This window comes from Pieris rapae, chromosome 23 (assembly GCF_905147795.1).
Source record: "Pieris rapae chromosome 23, ilPieRapa1.1, whole genome shotgun sequence".
Lineage (NCBI taxonomy): Eukaryota > Metazoa > Arthropoda > Insecta > Lepidoptera > Pieridae > Pieris > Pieris rapae.
In genome coordinates, this window is record NC_059531.1 from 730,181 (window position 1) to 739,874 (window position 9,694).

General features: G+C 38.7%; 1 non-coding gene across 1 annotated transcript; it reads right to left on the reverse strand.

Annotated features, from left to right (window-relative positions):
* Positions 1-1,588: 1,588 nt before the first annotated feature.
* LOC123690314 lies at positions 1,589-1,707 on the reverse strand. Its single transcript, XR_006751001.1, has one exon. It is a non-coding gene; the product is annotated as a 5S ribosomal RNA (ribosomal RNA).
* Between the last annotated feature and the right edge of the window lie 7,987 nt (positions 1,708-9,694).

The window sequence follows — 9,694 nt, forward strand, 5'->3', positions numbered from 1 at the left end:
CTCATTTTCTAGTCTTCAGGTAAAAAGTAGAAATAAAGCTCGTTTAAAGCCTTTTTAGGTCTAAGCCTCAGATTTCTGTATTTGATTCATCATCATTTTTCAATGTAATAGGCTGGTAGGTGATCAGCCTCCTGTGCCACACTGTCCACTTTTTGGGTCTAAATCAGGCCTTTTTCCTCACGATGTTTTCCTTCACCGTTCAAGCGAATGTTAAATGCGCACATAAAAAAAGTGCATTGGTGCACAGCCAAGGATCGAACCTACGACCTCAGGGCCCAGACCTGAAGTCGCACGCTGAAGCCTTTGGTATTAGCTAACACATCGGCGTTGTATATGTTCTGTTATTTTAACACCATTAAAGCTTGTTTAATTATTATTTATTATTATCATTATATGACACCAAGATTATTTAGACCATAAGTTTGACACCAATATTTTTATTTATTTATTTAATTATAAGTAAGCTTATACTTATACATATTAAATGACAAAACACATTACATAGATAAACAATATATGTATATGAAAAGAAAACAAGCAAGTATATAAAGAACTTAACTTATTATTACATTATGTTAATGTTCTTATTATATGACATTTGCCTATATGGCTGATTGTGCGGATTTTTATAATTAATCGATGTAATTGTATGGTAGATACAATTTGGTATATGGTACAATAATTTTGGCAAATAAACGATTTATTGCGATAATTGAACATGCTGACCAAAGCATTGAGTCTATGTGCAATATTGGAACAATGAATATATTCAGAACAGGCGAAAGGTCGTGAATTATCTAAGTTTTTTTTGTTGCGACACGCCGTCAAAGGTGCGAATTGTGACCGCACAATTTGTCACTGTTACCTAATCTTTAGGCCTCATTGGCGATTCACAAATATTACTTTGATTTGCATGGACAATATATTACGATTTGATGAATTCTGAATTAGATAACAAGAAAAGAAAATTTCTATGTTTCTTGTATTATTTATCGTAATCCTACAGCTAACATAAATAATTCAACCGGCAACGCACTCGCGAGCCCTCTGGCATTGAGAGTGTCCATGGGCGGCGGTATCACCTACATCACATCAGATGAGCCTACTGCCCGTTTGCCCCCTGTTCTATAAAAAAAACAATAATAATTCAAATTTAAAAATTGTGTTGTAATAAAAGAAACGAAATAATTTGTTTTTATTAATAGTTATTTTTGCAATGTTAAAACCGTTGTATTATTATCAACGTGATTTCATAAAACGCGGTAGATAAGACCGGAAGCAGGGGGGGAGGGGTTAACTGTACATCAATCAAATCTTATCAACAGGTCCCACAGCATACGCGGTGTTAGGATTTTTATTAATTAAAATTTATTTTGTTTAAAACTCTTTACAATTTTTATTAAATGATTAAATTTTATTAACTAGCAGTGCGTTAAATAATAAAATAACCTAAACAGAAATTAAGTGGCACAAATCATAAGCAATTTTCGTATTTCGTGGTTCAAATGTTTTAATTCAGTCTCAGTGACTATTTTCTTCAGTGATTAAAAAAATAATTTTCATTTCTTATAAGGCGCAAAGAAAAAAAAGCCAACATCACGAGGTGTTCCCAGGCGGTCACCCATCCAAGTACTGACCTCGCCCGACGTTGCTTAACTTCGGTGATCGGACGAGAACCGGTGTATTCAACGTGGTATGGACGTTGGCGATGAACGATTCAAAAATATAAAATATAACAACTATAACAAAGAGTGTCGTTACAATTTTTAATCTTAATTTTTTTTCGTCTAGCCCCCTTTCGTAACGCGCCATAAAGACTGTGTACACGCGTTGGAAGTTATACTTCTTTGGTGTATGGAAAAAATTACTAAAATGCAGTAGTGATTAACGACAAATATTAACCAAAAAGATTTTATTTAAATAAATATTAAATATATATTAGTAAATACTATCACCGTCGTATATGAAAATTGATTTAAAAACACCAAAATAATATTTATTTACACTGTTTAATTGTACTGTTACAAAACACGTGTTCTAATTAAATGTTCGGTTTATATAAAAAAAGTCTTGCAAATATCCCTTTATCACGATTGCGCTCAAGGTTCAACGATCCTTCATATTGTATCAATCTGATACAATAAAACTGTGATTACTTAAAGGACAGTTTCAGTAATTCCAGGAGAAATTTGCTATTATTACTTTATTTATTCCTACATAATTATGTATTTATAGTGTATATCTATTTATTTATTAAGTCTACAACATCATACATATTACGAAATCTACTGATAATATTATAACATCTTCTATCTAATATGTACGACAATATCTGTAAACATAAGTTTTGCAAAAAATAGGAATTAAAAAAAATACAAATAAAAACATAAATAAGATAAGACAAATACACAATAAAATAAAATTACCAAAATGGTACTTAAAGCAGAGAAGAAAAAAATCAGCTGCAAAACAGCGAATTAGGTTCGAGAAAGGCACACAACAATGCTTTTTCTAAAACCAATCAACCGAAAACCCGCGGATGCTTCTAATTAATTTGCTACATTTGTTTTTAAATATTGTAGAATTGTTGATTATTTGCTTTTTTTTAAAGGGTACCGAGAGTTTTTTACGCCGGCATTTTCTCTCGGCCAACACCCTCTGTCTTCTTTGGCTCGAATTTAATGACGTGGAATAAGTGATACCATGATGATCTTATGTTCCAAAATAAACGTATTTTATTTTTTATTTTTATTTTACGGACTTGCTGAGCGGGCTATTCATAAATTCTCCTTTCATCTTCACACATCTATATCTTTTCTATAACATATATCGAACTTGAAACACACATGTTTGATTTTTTTTTTTTTTTTTTTATAGAACAGGGGGCAAACGGGCAGGAGGCTCACCTGATGTTAAGTGATACCGCCGCCCATGGACACCCTCAATGCCAGAGGGCTCGCGAGTGCGTTGCCGGCCTTTTAAGAATTGGTACGCTCTTTTCTTGAAGGACCCTAAGTCGAATTGGTTCGGAAATACTTCAGTTGGCAGCTGGTTCCACAGAGTGGTGGTGCGCGGCAAAAACTGCCTGGAAAAACGCGCAGTTGTGGAACGGCGGACGTCGAGGTGATACGGGTGGAATTTCGTATTCTGCCTCGACGTCCGATGATGAAACTCAGCTGCAGGTATTAATCCGAACAACTCCTCTGAACACTCTCCATGGTAAATGCGGTAGAAGATGCAGAGAGACCCCACATCTCTACGCAACGCCAAAGGATCAAGCCGCTTGGAGAGATTTTGGTCGTCAACGATTCGAACCGCTCTTCGTTGAATACGGTCAAGTGGAAGAAGCTGGTACTGGGGAGCACCCGCCCAAAGGTGGGAACAGTACTCCATGTGGGGCCGAATTTGAGCTTTATATAGTTGCAAGCGGTGGCCCGGAGTGAAGTACCGTCTCGCCCTGCTGAGCACACCAAGCTTTTTGGAGGCTAATTTTGCCTTTCCCTCCAAGTGACCGCGAAACTGAACGTCGTTCGATATGTCAACGCCAAGTATTCCAATGCTGGCTGTGGCTTTAAGGAGAGTGTTTTCGAAAAGAGGAGTAGCGACAAAGGGTGTTTTTTTAGCGGAAAACGCGCAAACTTGTGTCTTTTTGGGGTTAAATTGGACTAGGTTTAGTCTGCCCCAGTCAGAGACTCCACATAGTAGGGTTTCTACTTCAGACACAAGTTTGTTCCGGTACTCATCGACATCTGCCCGAGAAATACTTGCCCGGCCAGTGTAAAGAGTGTCCCCAGTGCTGTCATCCGCATAGCAGTGAATGTTGCTAAGTTGCAACATATCATTGATATGCAGAAGAAACAGGGTCGGGGATAAAACACAGCCTTGTGGGACCCCAGCGTTCACGGGTTTAAGGTCGGAACATGCTCCGTCGATGACGACCTTGATGCTCCGATCGGCCAGAAAGCTGGAGATCCAATCGCATAATTTCTCGGGAAGCCCGTAGGCTGGAAGCTTCGAGAGCAGTGCTCTGTGCCACACCCGATCGAAGGCTTTCGCTATGTCCAAACTAACCGCTAGAGCCTCCCCCTTGGACTCAATTGCCTCCGCCCATCTATGCGTAAGGTATACAAGAAGGTCACCAGCCGAACGACCACGACGAAAGCCGTACTGAGAGTCACTTATCAGCTGGTGGCCCTCCAGATACTCCAGGAGCTGGCAATTAATAATGGATTCCATTATTTTGGAGAACAAGGAGGTTATCGCTATTGGGCGATAGTTGGACGGATCGGAGCGATCGCCTTTTTTAGGGATCGGATGTATCGATGCGATCTTCCAGCACTCCGGGACAGTGCCAAGCGAGTACAGGTACCGGAAAAGGCGCGTTAAGACCGGAGCCAACTCGGGAGCACAAGTACGCAGCACAATTGGAGGAATACCATCCGGCCCGCTCGACTTATGTATGTCCAAGGAAGATAATGCTTTACGGACAGCACGTTGCCGGAATGTAACTTCCGGCATCGAAGAATCACACCGTGAAGTGCTCGGTGGTGATCTCCCTTGGTCATCCAAAGTCGAGTTGGACGCGAAGAGACAGCCTAAAAGGTCGGCCTTCTCCTTCGCAGTGTGGGCCAGCGAGTCATCCTCCCTGTGCAATGGTGGAATGGAAGGCTGACAAAAATTCCCTTGGACAGCTTTGGCTAGAGACCAGAAGGCTCGAGTCCCCGAAGGGAGTTGGGCCAATCTCTCGCCAAATCTGGCAATGTGCTCTGACTTTGCTTTAGTGATTTCCCGTTTGAAGGACCTGGAGGCTGAGTTATATGCTTTTTTGAGTTCGCTGGTATTAGCATCACGAGATTTCGCCGCTTCTGCCCATGCCTTAAAGCATTCTCGCTTTCGACGCGAGGCTGTCTTGCAAGAACGCTTAAACCATGGCTGAGACTTGCCACCGATCGGCACCGCAGAAAAAGGAATAAAGAGTTCCATTCCCTGCAGAACCACTTCGGCGACAGAGGCAGCGACGGAATCTGGAGCTTCAGACGAAAAGCAAATAGGCCCCCAAGGGTAGGACGCAAAGAAAGACCGCATCCCGTCCCAATCTGCTGACTTGTAGTGCCAAATACGGCGAAAACCCAAAAAGCGCGACCGCGAAGGGCGCGTAGATGGCACAGTACTCCGGACCACACAATGATCCGATGAACCCAATGGCGGGTCAACGGAGACTTGATAGTTCTCCGGATGCGAAGTCAGCAGAAGGTCCAACAAAGAGGGTTTATGACCGTCCACATCTGGTATTCGCGTAATCGCAGGGACCATTTGTGTCAGGTCGTAGGCTAAAGCAAAGTCGTGAAAGGATCTTCCCGCGTGATCGGTGGTTTCAGAGCCGAGCCAATCGGCATGGTGGGCGTTAAAATCGCCAAGTATCACGATTTCGGCGGTAGGAACCCTTTCAAGCAGGGAATCTGTAGCCATTTGGATGTGCTCGATGAGTCGGTCAGTTTCGTCATTTCCGCTATGGGACCTATACAGGCACGCATAGAATCGCGGATGGTCATCGCAGTCTATGCGGAGCCAGAGGTTAGATAGGTCCCTTCCTTCAAGCGTCCCAAGGCGACGAGAACAGATATCCTCTCTGACGTACACGCAAACTCCCGCCCGCGGCACAAATGAATGTTCCAATTTGTACCCCGGGTAGGAGAGGTAAGAAGTATCAGCCGGGGAGGATATCTGAGTCTCAGTAAGGAAGAATAAGGCCGGCTTCGCAGATTCAAGGTGAAAGTGAACCGCGTTTAGGTTTGAGTTGAGCCCCCTAACATTGGTGAAGTCCACTGTGAGCGTGGAAGGGGTTGCCTTCGGCGAATTCTTCCGTTTGCCCCGAGATCGAAACCTAAAACTAGAACTGGATGTTTTGTTTAGAGCGCAGTTTTTGCCCACCCCAGAATACGAAGGGCAGCCTGTGCATCCACCACCGGATACTGATTGTTCCGATGATGGACGCCCAGAGGGGGATTCTCCACGTGTGGTACCCCCCTGGGGTAATCTTTCTTTAAACTGCACCGTCATACTCTGGGGAAGGGGGGGGGATGGGCTCCGGGAGTCTCACTCACCGAACGAAACGCGAGTACAATAAGATAAACCTATTGCATCACTTCACGCCGGTTTTCTGTGAGACAGTGGAACTGCCCCGGTCGTGCCTGCCCATTTGGCTGAAGCCCGAAAGCAACAGCATGGCACTCCCACTAGGAAGGGGGTTGACTGATTGCACTGGTGAAATAACCTCTTTCACAGGTTATTTCACCAGTGGGCGATGGGGTCGTCAGGTCCCTACGCCAAAGATAGCAAAAGTAAAATGATGTCTGTGACAGGTTGGACATTTCACAACGAATCCATTGATTAAATAACATTGAAGGTTGCGTTTCGTTATGTTTAATAGTTCATGGTTCATCTTTGATTCTCATACAATTAAGAGATATTTCTCAATTTTCTTAATAAATTAGGGCATGTCCTTGAAGATTTATTTATTTATAAAAACACTCCTACCGCATTAGGTGATCCTAAATTGAAACGAGTGATATGAAATTAATTAGGAAAAATAAAATAAAATAATAAAAAATACAAGAAATTAACAAATGTATAGGCACTAACAATAGAACTTTTGTCTTCATTCAACGGACATACAAAGGTCCGTAAACCTATGTATTTCGTTAATTATATGTAAATATATAGATGTAAATAGCTTTACTATTAAGTTAGACGACGACTCACTAATTGAATCTCAATATTTAATCATCGCCATACTATATATACTAATAAATATATTACTATGTAGTATGTATATATATATTAATACAGATAGTGCATGCGACTCCAAACCCTAAAGTGGTGATTTTTTATAGTATAGGCAATCGAGTCTAGTAGACGCAAACATGGCAGTCATCGCAGCCCTGGGACACACATAATTATGCGTGGTAGGCCTTTGATGGAGGAGTATACTGTTTTTTAACACATTGAATACTTAAATCAATGGATACAAAGTAGCCGGACACCAAAACTTTTAATGGCGAATTTTCATAAGTAAATGTTTGAAAATATTTATGAATGTATATTATAGTTTTTTTTAATAAATAACATTTTTTGGATCCGAGTGGTCGGCATAGTGCGATTGAGTGCCGAATACTCGGATCCGAGAGCTAGACATGGCAATGGTTTAACAAAATGCACGGGACGCTCGCACGGATCCGAGTGGGCGTCACCACTACAATGACCCAGCTCCAGTCAGATCCAAGAAAAGAGCACTTAATGTGTTAAACAGTGGAAGAAAGTCTCTGGTGGTCTGTGGAACACTTCCATCCATCAAGGTGATGCTGATGAAATTTTTAATTGATACCGCTTGTATGCAGTAAACTCTTCAGAATACTCTCCATAGTACATTTAAATCCTACAAATGAATTATATTTTCTTTGCTTACTTGTACGACAAAGCAAAACATCTTGAGGAAAATCAAGTCAACGCGTGACTAAAAGAGAAATTGTCAAAGAAATATACACAATTCGAGGCCACAGTCCAAAGCTTTTCGTAACAAATAACTAGATTTTAGTTAAGAACACAGACTTTGTGTAAGATTTTACGATAAATCTTCTTTCTTAGCTGCAACCTTGACCCTTGGACTGCTGATTCAACTCCATCGTTTTGACATTGAGTTACTATTTACAAAATATACAATTTACCGTATATTAATTGACCGACTGGTCATTGTTGTGTCAGTCTCTATCGCCGAAACCTATGTCAATCCGGTTTTAATTATCTGAAATATACATCTTAATCCAAATATTGATAAAAGTATCCCAATAACTAATCGACGTATTGTAATAGCCATCTGTCGATACAAGCTATCCATGGTAGATCGGATTTGTGTATGTGGATAGACCTTTTTATGAATGTGACAGTTCAAATGTGCCAATATCCTATCTTAAGATTTTAACTTACACCAGCTTTTAAAATAATTAAAAAGCTTATTGATATGTTTTAAACATAGATATGTATATTTTAATATTATTTGTACGGTTTTCTTTATTTTATTTGGTTTATATTGATTATCAAATAGTAGTGTAAAGAGCGAAGAGATCGCATTCTATCGATCGATCAACTGTCCCGGTCTGATCTCAGAATATTTACAATATGAGATTGTGGATTAATTATTGGATTCGGGCGTAATACTATAAAGATGAAAGATGTATGTTTGTAAATGGCTCAGAAAGTACTGGACGAATTTTAAACTTCTTTCACCTTTTGAATGCTTTATTATATCACTGATTAATATAGACTACTTTAATTGCAACAAAAACAATAAGGAAACTACAGTAATAGAACCAAGGTGAACAAAATCCCTTAATCTTTCATCGCATGCGCTGCGAAAACTATTGATTACTATAGAATAAAAAAATGTTCCACAATATTAAAGAACATAATATCAATATCTAAACATTTGCACTTGCACTTCATGCGCTCAAATTATCTATTTTTTTCTTCGTTAAAAGTCTAATGTTAAAGACAATTGCCTATCTAAAAGGCAATGTACGCCTAATTAGATTCTCCGCATTCCGTAACAACACGAACGTATTACAATCAGGCGCAAGAGGCTTTACTTAAATTAAGCTCCACTTAGGAAAGGTCAAGATTCTTACTCAAACCATCTTTTGACATTATCAATTGATATTTTTTTAATAATAGACAAGACAGAGAGATGTGGCCTATTTCTTGTGTATTGTTGTAAATGGTATATGGGAAATATAACTTATTATTATAGAAGGGCACGCCATTCCAGAAACCTATCCAATTAAAAAAAAGTACTAGTACTGGTTCTTACAAAGTATGTATATAAGTATTAGAATCGAGAATTATTACATAATTAATTTCTGAATCAGTTTAGTTTATTTTTTGTTCCTGTTTAGTTTTTTCTTCTTAAAAACGATAATGTTATATGTATTTTTGCACTTCTTGCCTATCTTAGGTTATAAATATTTTTCTTATCTCACCTTGTTTGCCTGGAAGAGATCGCTCGAAGGCGATAAGGCCGCTAGTTTCCCTGCTTTTCTTTTAATTATGCTCAATTTATATTGTAATGTAACAAAGTGTTAAAAAATAAATAATTAGATCCTAGAACATTCTAGTAAAATCTAAAGACGTCGCAATTTTTTTTATAAAAGTAACACATTTATTATACATATATATATATAAGAGCCCCCTAAACTAGAAATTATATACGAAGAAGCTTAATTATTTATTGTTATTACTTATCTACTATTATTTCATTAATTTATTGTTCAGAAATCTCATCTTCCATAGACTACAAAAAGTATTAAAAAAATCGATTTAAAAAAGTTTAACATTAATTTTGTTTTATTTATTTATAAATATGTAATACAACTCTGTCCTAACAGGCCTAATTCAACAAGAATAAAATGATAAAAAATACACACGAAAATCTAATAATAGAATAAATATATAATTATAGTAGTATGTCCTGCGAATATGTAATCCTATTAATATACCTAACGTTCATAAGTTGAAACATAAATCACATACAGTGCTTGCTAAAAACGCAACATTGACTCATAAAGCCTACTAAAGCAATTCTAAATGAAAAGATCAACAAAGCACACAAAACGCCCATCGTTTTTGCAATCACAGAATCTCA